Raw genomic sequence first — 18,358 nt, forward strand, 5'->3', positions numbered from 1 at the left:
ATAGAGATCTGGATAAAAGAACACTTCAATTATTCTTACTAAAATTAGAATTAAATTAAATTGAAACATCCTCCTATTCCTCTCTCTTTTAAATGGTGTAAGTTTGATTTAAATCCTTTCCATTATTGTTTTATTATATCATTCTTACTATACAAAAATTAGAAACCTCATAAAAACCAACCTGGGTAGAATGAATGGATTACAAGCTCTTTTGATCTGGAGACTGATATCCCCTCCTTTATGTGCAAAAATAAGGCCTTATTTCAACATGAACCTGACACATCACACAGCTCTAACATTTTGTGATTTAATTCTAGAGGCTTTCTTAAAGTCTGAGAAGAAAAGCTTCTTTTTTTTTTCAAATTGAGGAATTCATTGAAAAATCTAACAGAAGGAGAAAAAAAAGGCAAAGGAGGATGGTGAAGACAGAAGAAGAATATAGTTAACCACTGTATTTTCATCTCCTGCCATTTAAATTACAACCACAGCCATATGAAAACTTAAGAAGTGCATCCTTTTGTCTATGATTGTTTCAAAACATAAATCCTCTTTCATTACCAGAGCCCTAGTTACATAACTATTCAAATACCATTTTCTGCTACAACCTCCCATGCTTTGCACCTTTGAAACTCTGCCCTCTCAACTTGTTGAAAAAATTCTGTCCCACTCTCAGTTCTGTTTGTTCATAAAAAGCAATTTCCCACTGCATCCAGCCTCCATATGCAGGCAAAGCCCATGGCACTATGCTCACCTTCTGTAAAGCCTGAGTTTCTGCTCTACCAGAATGGGAGAGGACTAACCTTACAAAATGCTCCACCCTGGCCTAACAGTCTTGTAAAGAGGAGGAAAATTTTCCCACCTAGAAGTATCTGCACTGAGCAGGCAATTTTCACAGATCAGGTGGGAGGTATAAAAGGACAAGAAGCATGTTTAAGAGAGTTGGGGTTGTTCAGCCTGGAGGAGAGAAGGCTCCAGGGAGACCTTAGGACAGTCTTCCAGCACCTAAAGTGGCCTGCAAGAAAGCTGGAGACAGACTTGCTAAAAGGGCTTGTAGGGACAGGACAAGGAAGAATGGCTTTAAGTTGAAAGAGGGTAGATTTAGATTAGGTATTAGGAAGAAGTTGTTTACTGTGAAGGTGATGAGGCACTGGCACAGGTTGCCCAGAGAAGCTGTGGCTGCCCCATCCCTGGAAGTGTTCAAGGCCAGGCTGGATGGGGCCTTGAGTAACCTCGTCTGGTGGGAGATGTCCCTGCCCAAGGCAGGGGGATTGGAACTAAATGATATTTAAGGTTCTTTCCAACCCAAACTATTCTATGCTTCTGTGTCTAAGATTTTGATGTTCAACTTCCAAGTTGCTCTACGTGAAAGTAAGGCGTGAACAGCAAGGATAATTTCTAATTAGTCCCAGTGAGCCATTTAATTGTTGCCTATTTTGTAGGCTGCAAGATGGATAATAGAGTTCCTGCATTACTATCTGGTATAAAAATAGGAAAGTAAACTTATTCAAACATGCACAAACCCAGACATATTGCTAGTAAAATTTTTATTGCTGTTATGCAATATATTCCAAATGCATCTCAAATATTCATTAAGAAACAAAGAGACGAATGCAGCAAATAAACATTTTTCTAATTAAGTGAAAGCTCTTTAAAAGTTTAGGCTGCATTCATTAAAATTGGATTACATTCCGACGTTAACTAAAAGCGACTTTGTGGGGTTCCATATCTATCTTTTTCCATAATTTACATATAAAATGCATCCATTTGTAAATCAAAGTACGATTTTTGTGATGCCAGTACTGCAAATTCAACATGGACTCTCAATACAACTTCAGCCATTGTCAGGGCTGTCTCCTGCGTAGAACTTCTCCATGCCCCTGGTGATGTTTCACAGGAGAGAAGACTGCCCTCAGCCTGCAATGCTGCACCTTCCTAGGTCCCACCTGCACACTCTGACCTTGCTCTCTTTAGCATCATGCATGGCTCCCTCCTCAGCTGTAGAGATCCAAGCAGCGCAGATGTTCAAATACACATACAAAGTAGTTGCAAGATGTATTTACCACTGTTTGGAGGAGATGGAAGCAGTTTCAGGAAGGGGTCCAAACCATCGCTGTGCAAGGCACTGCCAGAGCAACACACAGGCTTGCTTTCCCCATTTCTGCACCGTTCTTGGCAAGGCTACACAGCACACAGTTCAGATGGACTGAGATGAAGTCATAGAATCATAGAATCATAGAATAGTTAGGGTTGGAAAGTTCCAACCCCCCTGCCATGGGCAGGGACACCTCACACTAAACCATGTCGCCTAAGGATAAGTCAGGTGAGGTGGGTGAGCAGATACAGTGGCCCACCAGGTAGTGTCTCCCTGACTCCTTTGGCCACCTCTTCCCTCAGTGCTGCCTGCTCAGTGACAGCAAGCACTGTGTTAACATCAAAATGGCACAAAATTACTCCATGCAAGAAACCCTGGACTCCTGCTCATTCTGTGGATTAAACAGGCTCACAGGAGTGTCAAAAAGCAGCACAATCAGCGCAAGAAAAGGGTAGATGGTGAAACCATGGGAAGGGGACAGGACAGAGTAGGAGCAAGGCTCTCACTCCAGACAGTAGCAAAACACCAGAGTGGCTCAGCTGCTTATTAAAGAGCACTCAGAGACTGCCTTAATGAACTGGAAGTTCATTATAGTAGAAATGAAAGATGGGAGGTAACTACATGTAAAATCAGAAAAATCACACTACTTCAGAGAGGCTCTGCAATGTGGACATTTCACACTAAGTTTCTGTGAGAAGAGGTGCTGAAATGCAAGTATATGTAAAAAGACCTCAGTATCACATATGAAGAAGAACACACAGCCAGTCTCTGAAGGCTGCTACTTCATGGCTGTAACTGGCACTGTGGGGTAAGAGTTTCTTTTTTCCATAGCCATGAGCAGATACAGTTCAGCACTGTGGGGGGCTGACGCGGAAGCAAGGTGAGAACCTTCCTTCAGAGCTATTTTTCTGTCTATAACCATAGTTTAATATAGCTAATCTTCATCAAATATGACTTGAAAAATGAAAGTGCATTTGTCTCCCCTGCCCCTGCGAAATGGGTATGGCTGGACTTCAAGAGCTGCATGTGCATTACCTGCTACTTGCATCAGTTTTAACTCATTTCTTAAAGCTATTTCTTGCACAAATTGCACGAATGACAGGATAGGAACAAATGGCTGCACACTATCTTGCAAGGGCAGGTGATTTCAACAACTCGGTCCATTGGTGTGATTAACAAACTATCAATCAATCAAAGTTCACCAATTTCATCCCAGTATTTCTCCTGAAGGTACTGTGAATGAGGTATTACATCTATCTTGAACTTGCTGTAATTTTAAACTGCTTCATTTTATCACAGCTCTTCATCTGAATGACTGGTGCCAGGAACCTGCCACTGTAGAATTAATAACATATTGACACGTTCAGCCCTTCAGTCTATCTTTGAAGTTTGAAAGCAATAACAAGGAACAGAATATTTTACTTGGAAACAATGACAATTTGTCCAAGAACACAATTCTCCAAATGTAAACAAACTAGAAAGTACACATTTTGGCAGTAATAAATAGATTCGATTTTCTTGGGCTAGTATTGAGGGCCAGATCATATTTCTGGCCTCTTCACAAGGGCTCTAGGGCATAGAGGAATAATATTTAAAAGTCGCTTTCCTTCATGACTAAAATCAGTGGGGACAGACTACTCTCTCCCAAGGCATGTGGTAGATGTGGTCATGGGTCCAATTCCCTCTTGGAAAACACTAGCTGTGATACAGGCTGTAATATGATGCTTCTACCCTGTACTGGGATGGTTCCTTTCTCCCTCATGTGCCTACACAAACGCTGCCCCCTGCACCCCAGGAGGGGTCAGCACTACCCGTAGGAAGAGGTCCAGAGCAGGACCACAGGGAAGCCCAAGTAAGACTTGGAAGCAGCAGCTGTGATCTTCACAGGGTGCCTGATGCTGCACAGTTACTGAAAAATACAGACCTTGCGCAATTCCTTCCTCTCCACTGCCCTCAGTGGGGCTGCTTCCCCTTGCCAAATGTCCATTCTGATAGTTCTCATTGCAAAAACGAATGTGGTTTAAGCCAAGTCACCCCACCTCCCATATACAGTCTTCTGAGCAAGAGTCCATGGTGCTGCATGTCTGAGTTTGCCTGCCCAGCTTAGGGTATCCCTTTAAGGTGGGACTCCAGTCAGCTGCTCAGGCTGCCCTGTCCTGTGAAGCTGCAAGGCAGAGATACCTGAAAGCATCCAACCCTCCAGTGCTCTTTCCATAGTCTTCTCCGAGGACAAAAAATGTATTCCTGCACCTGACAGAAATGAGTGGTGAGGAGGTGTCATGGCAGTCTTCGGCTCACAAAGCCATTGGGTATATCACTCATCCCTATACCTAGTCACATGTGGCTGAGCCCAGCTGCTCCCAAGGATAGCAATAGAAGTACGCCTTCACTGTCAACATCCTTACACACAGTTTAAGCTTATGCATATACTAACTTTCAGGTGCCAGTACCTCAGGAGCAGAAATGTTTCACTATTAAAAGAAATTTTCAAATATATATATGTCTACTTTCTATGCCATCTTTTTTCACTTTCTTCCCTAAATCCCTCCATCTCTTCTTCAAATTACTAATCCCTATGCCAATAATTTTACTGAGTGCTTCACATGGGGCCATAATTTTTCCAGTAGCTTTGCAGTAGCAAGAACACAGCAGTTAACGGCAGAGAACACGAAGAGTCAGAGGGACAGTACTTGTCTTATGACAATCATAGAATCACAGAATCATAGAATGGTTAAATTTGAAAGGGACCTTAAAAATCATCCAGTTCCAATCCCTTGTCATGGGCAAGGACACCTTCCACTAGACCAGGTTGCGCAAAGCCCCATCCAACCTGTCCTTGAACACTGCCAGGCATGGGGCATCTACAACTTCTCTGAGCAACCTGTTCCACTGTCTCACCCTCATGGTAAATGCTCTACAAGAGTCAGAAACCACCGAACAGAGCTTGAACATTCCCCCTGAAAGCAGTATCCAGTAAGTCTGATTATTCTTGGAACAGCAATATACTTTTTCCTTCATAATTTATCCATTGCAAAGTCTAATCCTGATGCCTATAAGTCAATATCCAATCAGCAAAAGAACATAATCATCTTTGATGACAAGAGTAAGAAAGCATGCCCAAGCCATGTCCTGCTTTGTCACAAATGATTCCAGTACTGTTTTGTTTTATTTATCCCCGGAAGCTGATCCCAGTGTCTAACATTTCAACCAGAGAAGTGTATTAAACATAGTCTTTTCTCTACTGGTATTATTAGTCAAGGATGAATTTAATAGCCTAAAACCATGGATAAGCTGCATTAAAAATGAAAGAGATGGTGGGAAGAGCTCTGCTTTGCAAGGGTGATGATAGAAAAAGGATATATGGTTTGATTACAGTTGTCTTGTCCATGAATGAAGCCTCTATTAACCTAAACTGCAATTACAGCTACATTCAGTGATGAGGGAAAATGCCACTGGACTTGTTTTGCACCTGGAGGACCAGCCTGAAAACCTTCCCTATGCTTCAATGTGCATGGACTTTGGGGGCCTCAATGGAATAAACTACTCATATACACACAAGCTTTTGAAATTCTGACATCCGTGACCATCATTTTCAGCCCCAAAACCGTAGCGATAATGTCTGGGGCATGAAGGAGAGAAGTGGCCTAAGTTAAAGAGTTTATGCCTTGGTTAGAAGGTAAGTGGCTGTTAGAAATAGTTGTCTGATTGGTTTACAGTTCACAAAGAAAATTTGTCTTCTGTCACCACTGTCCCTACCATAAGGCATGATGGAGTGATCTCCCCATCTCCAGCATTTGGGTGATTTGTGTCAGTATCTGGAATTCTTTACAAGTTGCTGCCTGAGTATAATGAAAAAATAGGACAATGCAACTATCTCAGTGTTTTGATCCAGGAATTTTCCAGGAATCATTTATACACTGCAACTGAATGAATTTTCAGATTACAGACCCATCTTCAACCCTTTGATCTGGTGTGTATTACTTAATTACCTAACTCAAGCAGCTGCTGTTTCCCAGAGGAAAAGAAAGGATTTATAAGAACCAGAAAGGAAGGAAGAAACAAATAGAACAAGGAGATTAGTAAAGAGAAGGAAATCGTACTGGGCAGTGAAACAGATACTATCAAATATAGAGAGTATGAAACATCAGGGAATAGTGCACAAGAGGTCAGAATGGATGTTTCACTTACATTGTACAAAGCAAGCAAAACTGTGCTGAATAAAAGAATGGAATCAACATTGCATGCATCCAAAGTTTATTTTATCTTCCTGATTCAATAGAGATGTGACAAGAGGAGAGCAAAAGCCAAAACAAAAGACAACCTACAGAATTACAAACTGTCCTAAGGGCTTGAAAGGATAAAAAAGAGGAAACGCACACACATATGCATCTGCAGGTGCATATGCATCTGGAAAAAGGGTAATATAACTCCCATTTTCAAGAAGAAGAAAATGGATGACCCAGGAAATTACAGACGAGTCACTCTCACTCTGTGCCTGGCAAAATCTTGGAGCAGATTCTCCTGGAAGGCATGCTAAGGCACATGAAAATCAACAAGGTGCTTGGTGACAGCCAGCATGGCTTCACTAAGGGGAAATCCTGCCTGACCAATTTGGTGGCCTTCTATGATGGGGCTACAGAACTGATGGACAGGGGTAGAGCAGTTGATGTCATCTACCTGGACATGGGCAAAGCGTTCGACACTGTCCCACACAACATCCTTGTCTCTAAATTGGAGAGACATCAATTTGATGGATGGACCACTCGGTGGATAAAGAACTGGCTGAATGGCCGCACGCAAAGAGTTGTGGTCAATGGCTCAATGTCCAGCTGGAGACCAGTAACGAGTGGTGTCCCTCAGGGATCGGTGTTGGGACCGGTCTTGTTCAACATCTTTGTCGCTGACATGGACAGTGGGATTGAGTGCGCCCTCAGCAAGTTTGCCGATGACACCAAGCTGTGTGGTTTGGTTGATACGCTGGAGGGAAGGAATGCCATCCAGAGGGACTTTGACACACTTGTGAGGTGGGCTGATGCCAACATCATGAAGTTTTACCATGCCAAGTGCAAGGTCCTACACCTGGGTCGGAGCAATCCCAGGCACAGCTACAGGTTGGGCAGAGAAGAGATTCAGAGCAGCCCTGCGGAGAAGGACTTGGGGGTGTTGCTCAATGAGAAAATGAACATGGGCCAGCTTCAGTGTGCGCTTGCAGCCCAGAAAGCCAACCGTATCCTGGGCTGCATCAAAAGGAGCGTGACCAGCAGGTCGAAGGAGGTGATCCTGCCCCTTTGCTCTTGTGAGACCTCACCTGGAGTATTGTGTGCAGTTCTGGTGTCCTCAACATAAAAAGGACATGAAACTGTTGGAACAGGTCCAGAGAAGGGCCACGAGGATGATCAGGGGACTGGAGCACCTCCCATATGAAGATAGGCTGAGAAAGTTGGGGCTGTTCAGCCTGGAGAAGGCTGCGTGGAGACCTCATAGCAGCCTTCAGTATATGAAGGGGGGCTATAAGGATGCTGGGGAGGGACTCTTCATTAGGAATTGTAGTGATAGGACAAGAGGTAAGGGGTTCAAACTTAAACAGGGGAAGTTTAGATTGGATATAAGGAAGAAGTTCTTTACTGTAAGGGTGGTAAGGCACTGGAATGGGTTGCCCAGGGAGGTTGTGAATGTTCCGTCCCTGGCAGTGTTCAAGGCCAGGTTGGACAAAGCCTTGGGTGGCATGGTTTAATGTGAGGTGTCCCTGCCCATGGCAGGGGGGTTGGAACTAGATGATCTTAATGTCCTTTCCAACCCTAACTATTCTATGATTCTATGATCTAGAAATCTCTAGCAAACAAGAAACACTGCCCTAGGAAATCACTTAAGGTATCTCACAGATCTTAAGTCATTCTGTAATTATCTATCATCTTTGTCACTTGATCAGCATTTTGGCATGATCTGATATTTTCCAGAATTAGTTCCAAATGCAGCAGTATACTTTGCATAAATGTAGAATTACATTTTTATACTGAGATATCAGGCAGTTAAGCTTTATTGCTGAGATTTTCTTATGTAAGTGTTTCAGGTTAAATACAGGATTTTCTAGGGTTCTGAGCCTAAAGCAGCACACAATGAATAAAAATTTTCATTTCATACATGTTCAAGGCATATATCCTGATCTCAGTGAAATACAGTCCTGTCTTAAAAAGAAGGAAAAGATTGTATTTTATTAGGACTTCTTTATTTTTTTTTTAAGAAACAGAATTGTTTCTAGTTGAAGAACTCATTTCTGCTCTCCATTACATACATGCCAGTTTGGAATTGCTTCTGATTTTAGTAATGGATTTTTTAATTGAGCTGGTTGTTAGATTCTTACAAAGAATAAAACTGCTGATCTCTGGTAGTTATGTTTTAGCCATAAGCTTTTTTTAATATTTCTAGCCAACTGCAATAAAACCCCACATCCTTTAAGAAAGCAGTTGCTTTAAGTGTTTCAGATTTCACCAAATAGCAATGAGCATTTAAAAGATGCATTTGAGATCTTATAAATATATTAGTATAGAATTAAAGGCAATTAATACAAAGAGAAGGGGAGGAATATTGCTATCTTGTTACTGAGCAGAAGAAGATCATAAAATTAAAAGAAAGTTTTTTTGAGAGATAAACCTGCCATCCCAAGAATGACAGAATTTATTCAGCTGGGTTATTCAAGTACAGCCAGCCAACTTCAAAATCCTAGTTCTGCTTCTAAGGTCTACAGCATGTTTTCCACACTAGGAATTAAGCATTTGTTTATACCACAGCAAATGGAATAATACATGTAGTGAACAGCATGGTGCATATGAGAGAGCTTCTAATCACAATAGCTATAATTAATTTACCATTGGTAATTAAAATTACAAGAAACCAAGAACAAACAAGAAACTTGACTTATTTATTTTTACAAACCCACACGTCACACTTTGGGTGAAATAATTATATATTTATAACCTGTGATTTTTTTTCCAAAATTATGTATGAGAACATGGGTTAATTATTAACTCAGTGGTGAGAAAAAAATATTGGGAGGAAAAAATGTCTAAAGGCTGAGAAATAGGTACTGGAGAAAAAATTTCCATGGGCTGGGGACAACAGAAATATATGCCTATGCAACTAAGAGGTCCTCGTCAAGGATCACTGGGCTTGACTTCTTCAAAAGAAATCAAAATCAATGTGCCCCTATTAGAGAGTTGACATGTGGGAAGATGTGAGAGAGAAGGAGGAGAATGAAAGAGAGAATGAAATAACAGAGAAAGGGCATAGCTGTGATCAGGCTGACAGCTAGGCAAGTCAGCACACCAGCAAGCCATTGGTTTTATAGGATTACAACAGAGGAGGAGATTTTTAAGGAGAGATTTGAGAGAAAACAAACAGCCAAACCCCAAAATAGATTTGCAGATGCTTACTGGGCAACATCATCAAATAAAGACTGGAAGGAACACAGCTTGAAAGTTTTGCACGGGGTCTTATAACTGGCATGATAAAGGCAGTAATCCATACATCACTAGAAGGAATTTGGGAGCAAAGAAAAGCATCTTAAAATCAAATTAAAAGAATGAATACCAATACAAATAAGAAAAGTGGATGGCAAGAATTGTTACAGTAAGTGATAAAAACATTAACAGAAGACAAAACCAAAATTGTTAAGGGAGAAATGAAGTCATTCAGTTCCAGAGGAGATAAATGTCATAAGACAGAGTAAGTTCCTTCCCTCTTGTAAGTGAAGAAACAATCCCTCTCCTCTAAAAAACTAACAAGGGAGTGCTCAAATGGGACTAAAGACTGCACCCAAAGGTTTGGGGGCATCACTTGTCGTACAGGAAAGGGCTTGGAGTCTACAGACCACCCTAAATAGTGGTCTCAGGACTTCCCAGGGATCAGAAGGAAAGTGCCTGTCTGGGCTGAGGAGCTGCCTTGAGTGAATAGCTCTTTTATCTCCATGGTCTATAAAGTGCCTGTCTGTGATGTTCTCCTGTAATTGCTGCTTTGGAAATGGCTGCACAAGAGCTTACGGAGGTCTGTACTGAATGAGCACTTCTCCTGTATCTCATGTAATGCAGAAAGCTGCCTGCTTGCATTAATTCTCCTTCACTTGTTTATGTGGAGGGGTATGCTAGTAACTAAAACAAAAATAAACACAGGAGCTGAACATGGGCTAAAGAGAGGCTTCTCTGAGGCCGAGCTTTAGGAAAAAGCACAGAGAATCTAGAATACCACAGAGTGCTAAACTTTACATTAGTACCTTAAGAAAGACAAGGAGCAATGGTAAGAGAAGAAAACACATAAACAGTATTCATTTTAGCTTGGAATCACACATAATACATAAAGACAACTTATGCAATTTCAGAGCTCTTTGGCAGTTATAGAGCAGTGTTTCTGGAGACTGAAAACCAGTCCAGCATGAATTGTGTAACAAATGACAGCATAAAATCCATTCTCCAGGCCCCGAAATCCAGGTACCATTCCTGAAATTCACTACAAAGTTATATCCAGCCTGGTGAAACCACAGGCTGCCATGGAAAGAAACGCTCTCACCTCCCACCATGCTCCTCCCAAGCATCAGAAGTAGCAACCATGTGACCGCAGCACCAGCTGGCGCAGTGACCTACCTGACAGAAGATTAATCTGCCAAACCAAGGTTTTCTATCTGATCGGTTGGCTGAGCTGACTCATTCTGCGCTCACAGATTGCTCAACCCAGTACAACGTAAGCCAGGGAAACAGATGAGATGGAGGAAGTGTGGGACTGCCCCTCCTGAATGCAGCCTCTACTCAAACCATGGTATGCGCAAAGCCAAGAGTTATACTGAGATATTCATAGGCGCTAGGTGGACAATAAGTCAGTCTTTGCAACTGTTTAGTAACTGAGCTTTATCCCACAGAAAGTGCCATTTTCTTACTGCAACCATGACTGAAGAATCTGCAGTCCAACAGCTGTTAGAAAGCAAAGACTTCAGATCAACATGGAGCTCCTGAAATTCAAACCTAAATGCAGAGCAAATATATATTTCAATACATAAAATTTGGCAGACTACACCTAAAACATTAATCTCAGTTTGAGAGAACACTCTAGTACACTACTGCACAGTTTAGGAAGTTCAGCTCAATGTAACTGAGGAACACTCCATGTCTTCAAACACAAGGTATTACCACTAGCTGCACATATCTGAATGGAAAGGAGACACCGGCAGCTTACCACTCTGACAAGCACCAGTGGAAATCCTTCCAAAAGCAGGCTGCAAATAACAGATCTCAAGGAAAACTCAAGGAGAAACACTAAACAGTTAAAAGTGCTTGACAGCTCTGCTCATTACAGCTGCAGAAAAAGAGGCACAGAAAAATTCACGAGTAAAACCAGAAAGAGAAAAAGTTATATTAGAATAAACAAGACCCAAACACATCCAAATCCCAAACCTGCAAAAATGAAGATCACAGACAAACCAAGGCAAGAGAGAAACCTTCACACTTCATGTTACTTGTGAAATTACCACCTTCATTTTCATTTTTTGAACATCTGAGATGTGTATATTTTAAGGGACTTTTATTAACAGACACAAAAGGCAGTTTGAATCAATCACAATGTTAATTACCTCTGATTAAAGGAATGAGGTTATGCGAGAAGATAAATTTTAGTTATCAAGCAGCAGAGATATTTTTATGAGGGAGCAGAGTTCAGCCTGAATGAATGCAAATAGATAAAAAAGCAGACTGTGCCAGGTGTCAGATATACTGGCCAGCCAATAGGCCATTTAGCTATTTTGCATTTTCCTTGTCAGCAGAATCCATCTTTGAATCAGGTGCAAATCACTTTGTTATTTATACCACTAAATTACACATGGAAAAATATATACATGACTATAAAAGGTCGTTAAATATCACAGAAAAATCAATGCAGAAACAAGTTTAGAGTTTGGAATACTATGTACACCTCACAACTAGCAATGCATAACTTAGTGAAAAAAATACGTAAATGATTTATAAAGATGCCCAAAAGAAAAAGCCTTAGATAAGTTTTAGAAACAAACAAAACTATATGTTCCATGTGTGTTCCATTTCTCTATCCCTTCTTGGGTGCAAAAGGTCTGGTTTTGTCACTTGCCAAGCATGTTTCCCAAATGGAAAATGGCTGCCAACAGAGGAGACGTTATAGCTGACAGCTTGCAAGGTTGGTGTTTTTATTTATTCACTTGGGGGAGTTATCACACAAGCATTTGCCTCTGGCAACCTATCCCAATGTACAGTGTTATAACATCTCATTGTGATACAGGCTGGCAGAAATTATGTGCAGTTTACATAGCCACTATCTCATGTGTTTCAAGGTCTGATCTTGGACACAGTTAATTGAAAACATGGGTCCCTTTATTCCTCTTGCTTTGGTTGTCAGTCACCATCATGCATTTCTCTACTGCGAGCCTTGCTTCCACCTTCTAAATCTCATTACTGTTATGTTTTCCGAAGGAAAATAGCCATAGAACGACCTGCTCATACTTGATTTACGCTGCTGTTCACCTTCTCTTAAAACAATATATTTCACTCAGAAGCTCAGATGTGCATGACAGGGAAAGTCAGTGAGACAATCTGTAAATGAAGTAAATTATAAAGAGAACTTCAAATTAGCATACACAACATGGTACTCTCCCTCCTGTAGTAGAAGGGGGTTAATTTTTATACTCTTGGAAGAAGTAGCTAGTAGGCTTTGTTTGAAATCTCCTACAGGTGACAGCAAGATCATGCTGGAGCTTATTCCTTCCCTTCACATTCCCCCCCACTTCTCCATTACACAGACAACCCCTGTGCCTCCGCTGTTAAGTTATCCAATGTGGAGTCCTTCTAAGCATCTCCCCAGAGCGACTCCTCCAGCCTTGTCCATGCTTCCTAGGGAAACAACACCAGCATGCATGCTCACATGCCACCTGCTCACTCTGTGAAATGCCATATATGTTGCCTGCTAGAAGCGCCCTTTACCACAAAGTGGGTTCCATCCACAACTAGAAGAGAACCATCTTGTGTCTGCATGTCCTGTAAAGCACTTGCTCCGTTTCTCCCCCCGCTAGACTTCCATTTCTAAAACTTCAGCCTATCTATTAATATCCCACATTACTTAATACTCAGATGTCTGCCTACCTCCATTTTCCAATCCTTCCTAGGCTCTACACTTCAGAAGCAGAAGTGTCACGGATTTGCTTTGCAAACAATGACTCCCCTCAGCTCCATCATCAGGATATAGGGTTCTTTTGAACTGAAAAGAAGCATGCCTAAACAAAAGAAACTTCTTTCATAATTTCAGCATTTGGATTTTATTACAGCATTTTTAAGCAATATTTTATTTTAAGACTGAAGCATTCCAGTATTATTGACTGCTCAGTGGCACATGTATAAATAGCACTAGTGAGTGCATCACAGAGCTTTGTAACTGCAAAAGCATGGATAATAATTACATTCTCTGCCCTTTATCAGTGTTGACCGATTTTAGCATATACACTAATGGATACTCTTCACAGAGCACCAGGATAGTGAAAACTCCTACAGTCACTGACTTCCTGTTACTGCAATGTTGCTGGAATCTGATGGAGCAGAGCCAATAATACTGTTGAAACAAAAAAAAATCTTCCTGATAGGAACATGTAGACAGAGGGAAAGTACAATCTTCAAAACCTATCCAAATGACAATGTGTAAAATATGTCAGAAGTATCAAGAAGACAAGGACAACTCCTGTCATAAAGAGGAAGAAAGGGTCCCTTGCATTTTATAGCTTCCTTCTTCCAATTTCCAGTATAGTGCACTTAGATTTCTAGATTATGTAACCTCTTCAGTGGTTGCACTTTCATAACGAATTAAATATAAAACGAATGACTGAATCAATATAACTATTAATGATGATAATACAGGCTAGCAAAGAAGCTACTTCCACTAAAAAGGACAGCACTGAAGTAGTTGAACAAGTGTTAAAATTATCGAAGCACTAAGTTTCAGAGTTAATAAGCTTTCAAATGAGGTTCTCCTATTTCACATTGTCAAGATCATGAAGGAAGACACACTTTTCTTCACATTTTTTAAGACTCTCTTTGCAGCAATAAGAGTCAAGAGACAATTTTCGCTTGAACTGAAAGCTCAGATTCCAGAACCAAATTTTGTGGCAAAGGATGAATTTTGAAGATACGAGATTCTAGAAAATAGAAGACTTTTACTAAATTATCTACCACACTCTTGCTAGGAAGTCAGCATTTTTTTCAAAGTCTTTCTATAAACCATTACTTGAACATAGTTCTAATTATAAAACCATACCAGGTTTTGTTATGCACATTTTTAATTTGAGATACGAATAAACTGCCCAAAGAAAACTATAAGCAGTTTTCCAACAAGAACTGAATCCATCTGTGTTTGTCCGGAAAGATACACATCTACTTAAATCTCCAGATAGAGCCTTAGGACTGTGAAAATACAGATGCTTATTAAGTTTCTACTTAACAGCATGGCCAAGAACCAATGTTTCAAACAAAGCTCTAGCTATGACCTGCCAGAAAAAGTGAACTTTACTGCCTTCAAGCAACTGTGGTCTGGAAAGCAACACTAACCAAAATCTATCACCATCAAACATTTAAACAAAAACATATTATTCCTTTCTTTCTTAGATTTTCCTTCTTGCTATCCCTTACAAAGTTCAATGTCCCTTTTCTTCTGGCCTTTCCCCACAAAGCCCATGGACCTGCATGACAATGTGCTACTGATCTTCAGAACATGAGACTAAGTCATTACATGGGATGGAGTGATGCCTCTAATTAAGGAAAACATTATGGTTTTGAAGGCCAGCCTTCTTGAAGAAACATATTTCTTCATAATTTCACCAGACATAATACTATTGTAGTGCTAGGATGAAGTCAGAAGTTAACACCTTCTTCTGCTCACCACTTCACTTATATCTTAGTCATTACCTTTTAGGGAAACGTGTGCTGGAGTCTTCATTTCTGTGGTAGTTACTACAAGCCTTGAGGGGTAATAGCTATGCTAGAGCAGCTTTTAAAGAACTGCAGGGTGGAAGAGGTAGATCAGTAAGGATTGAATCTGAGCATGAGGAAAAGGAGTTGGGGAAAGTGATTTATCCCTGCCTGTTTCTCAGTCTTCTACTCTATTTTTAACTGGGAACAAATTAAACTAATCTTCTCTAAGTTAAGTCTGGTTTGCCCATGATGGTAACCAATGAGTAATCTCCATGTCCTTACCCGTCCTTACCCATGAACTTTTGATCTTATTTTCCTCCCCCATCCTGTCAAGGAGGGGGAGTGAGAGAGCGGGTGGGTAGGCATCTGACAGCCAGCCATGGTCAACCTCCCCCAAGTAACAGTGACTAAACCCCACCAACAGGAAAGGACCCAAAGAAGCACTTCTATAGCATGGCGCCCCTTACTCCAATTCCAGGTCTCAGTGAGCAGGGAACCTGAGCAGCTCTGCTCAACCCCTGCCTGCCTGATGGGGCTCCCACTCCTGCCTCTGCCTTTACTATTTGAAATACAATCCAAACCTAAACTGTGAGGAGTTAGGGGCAGCACACTCCCAGTTTAGTTTTCCATGTTGTCTCCATATGGTGTTCACACTAACCAAACTGATTATTATCAACAAACAATTAGCAGTTAGGTCCCAAGGAGCAGTAAGCAATCTTCCAGGCTAACAAATACAAACATTCTTCATCAGGTAGAATGCTTCACAGCTGCAGAAGGGTAACATTTCAAGTCAGGTATGTTGTTGCAAATCCCCAGTACTACCAGCAGTGCTTTGACCGTTGGGGTTTTTTTTTAGTATGAATATAGTGCTTTGAGTGGAATCTATTTCAAGTATAGGAAGGAATGGACGTTTAAAGGTCCTTCAAGCTGCAGATCTTTAAATCCTCCTTGCAATGGAAGACTAAGCATGAGCGACACTATCAGACATCAGAATGTTTGGGTTGAGAAAATTATTTCAAATGGAATCACACCTTTTCTGGCCAAGAAGCTCCACTGCAAAAGGAGCTGGACTAAGCATACTAGCTGCTGCATGCAGCTTTTTTCCCATTGTTTTTTCCAGAAAAGATTATTGTAGTGTGAGAGGCGACGCTCCCTCCTGTTTCTGCTACCTTTAGCAACAACCATTCATTTTTCATCAAATTTGACACAAAGTGGAAGTCAAAAAGCTACTAAGTTCCTACAGTGTTTTTGAAGACAGGTATCAGAGCAGAGACATTAAATTTAATCAGCACCCCCACTGAGAGAAAGCCTAAATGAAAAAAGGAGAATCCGTTCATAACAAAGATATTACAACAGAGACTAAATTGCCTTTACCTACCATTCAGACAATCAGACTTCACACCTAAATAGATGCCAGAGAATGCAACCACACTCACGGGACACACACACACATCCACAAACCCTCCAGTAAACCAGACTTCAATAATTACTCTGTTCCTGAACCTACTTAGGTGTTAAAAACTAATAATTGCCTTTCTTCAGCAACAAAAGCACTTTAAGCTCACTTACACAGCACATTTGTATTTGGATTGATCTCAGAAAGCTGGGGGACAGCTTCAAAAATATCAAGATGTCAGTCACCAATCACTGGATTATTTGGCCCACCTGACACAGCTTCAGTCTGCCCTGGGGAGAAAGTAAGTGGTGTGTAAATGCAAAACGTAACATTTCAAGTAATCTGTTTGAGGCGTAACAGCATTTGCCATACTTATTCAAAACCACAGATCATTTCCATGGAGGATACTACAGGACAAAAAAAAAGACATATCACCCTGCTGCATGCCAAACCCCTCTCTGTCTCTGCAGTAAAGAACTGGAGAAGGATGCAAGCACAGGGATACACACACCAGGATGACCTGCACATATCCACTCCTATAAATGTTTAAGTAAATATAGGATTTTCATCTCAGTTCCAAACTCACACTGCATGCTGGTATGTGAGGAAAGTGTCTTCTTCTATACAAAGTTGAAGCATCTTAAAACAGGATTTGAAATCTGGTAATTTATGCCACTTTATGCATTTGCTGACAGGGATACAATTCTACAATTCTAAATGATTTCCTGGGCATATCACCTTATAAAACGGGGTGTGGGTATGATTCCATTGGGATGCAAGAGGGCATTAACACTACTATATCAAATGTACGGTGTCAACAAGTAAATCATCGGGAAGAGCTGATGAGCTGAAAATTGAACCTACCTTTCAGTACAGCTGGAAGCCTGACAGGCTTGATGGTTACCATAGTAATCCTGTGGCAGTTTTGGATTTATTGCCTTGTACTGCACTGTTATAAAGGTTCTTCAGCTACCTTCTACACTGTTTCCAGAGTCAAGAGGAATGCTATGATAAATGTCCACTATCCAAAAGATATATGCAATGGGATATAATGCAAGAAAGCAGTACTTTAAATGCAAATTACATGCTTTTTGCCCTTTTCAGAATATTAAAGAGTGATTTCAAGGGAATGAAAACAAAGAACTCTGACCTCTGACACCATGATTCTTTGCTACAGCTCACAATTTTCTGTGGTACTGGCTACTGCATATTTAAGTAGCATGAAACTGAGAATGAGGTAATAAATTCCACTAAAGATAGTCTGAGTAATGCATTGATTATGAAAATGAGCATACAACTGAGTAATTACTGGAGCAGGCAGACATGGGGTCTTGTTCAGTATATTTAAATCATTCTGTAACCATTAGAAATTAAATTATTTCATTATATCTAATTTACATCCCTTTATATTTTCAGTAAGACAAAAGAATACTGTTACGTGGAATAAATATGATGAACAATTAGCATTCCAATATTCACACGCTACACCATAAACAGTGTGCATTAATGTTACTAGATTGCATTAGATTTTAGTTTACCTCCGTGAATGGCTCTAAAGGAAAATACTGATAATTTTCCTTTTATTACTATCCTAAATATTGCTTGCTACTCTGTTCAGCCATGTCTTGAAAAAAGCAACTTCTACTCTTGTTCGTAAACACTGCAATTCATGAAATATTCCATTATATTTTACTGGATTGTTTATGTCCATAATTCTCCTTGATTGCACAGCAATAAAAGACTGGGGGAACACAGGCTTTCTTAGCAAGTGCAGAAACACCATGCACTAATTTGTGTATTAGCAATTCCCATGTGGATGCTACGTTATTGATTCTGCCATCTAAATTCTACTCTTTGACAGGAAGGATATTGCGTGTAGGATTAATAAAATGATTTCCTCCAGCAATA

General features: G+C 40.6%; 1 protein-coding gene and 1 long non-coding RNA gene across 4 annotated transcripts in view; both read right to left on the reverse strand.

Moving 5' to 3' along the window:
• Positions 1–18,358, reverse strand: part of NAV3 (neuron navigator 3) — a 543,191-nt gene that overhangs the window by 499,533 nt on the left and 25,300 nt on the right. The window lies entirely within an intron of this gene.
• On the reverse strand, positions 12,453–13,370 carry LOC133270010 (uncharacterized). The gene is made up of 2 exons (XR_009743642.1): positions 13,240–13,370; positions 12,453–12,693 (listed from the first exon to the last, which is right to left on the reverse strand). It is a non-coding gene; the product is annotated as an uncharacterized LOC133270010 (long non-coding RNA).

This window comes from Pezoporus flaviventris, unplaced genomic scaffold (genome assembly GCF_033815535.1).
Source record: "Pezoporus flaviventris isolate CSIRO_AGI_PZ_B2104156 unplaced genomic scaffold, CSIRO_AGI_Pfla_v1 ptg000016l, whole genome shotgun sequence".
NCBI classification, from domain to species: domain Eukaryota; kingdom Metazoa; phylum Chordata; class Aves; order Psittaciformes; family Psittacidae; genus Pezoporus; species Pezoporus flaviventris.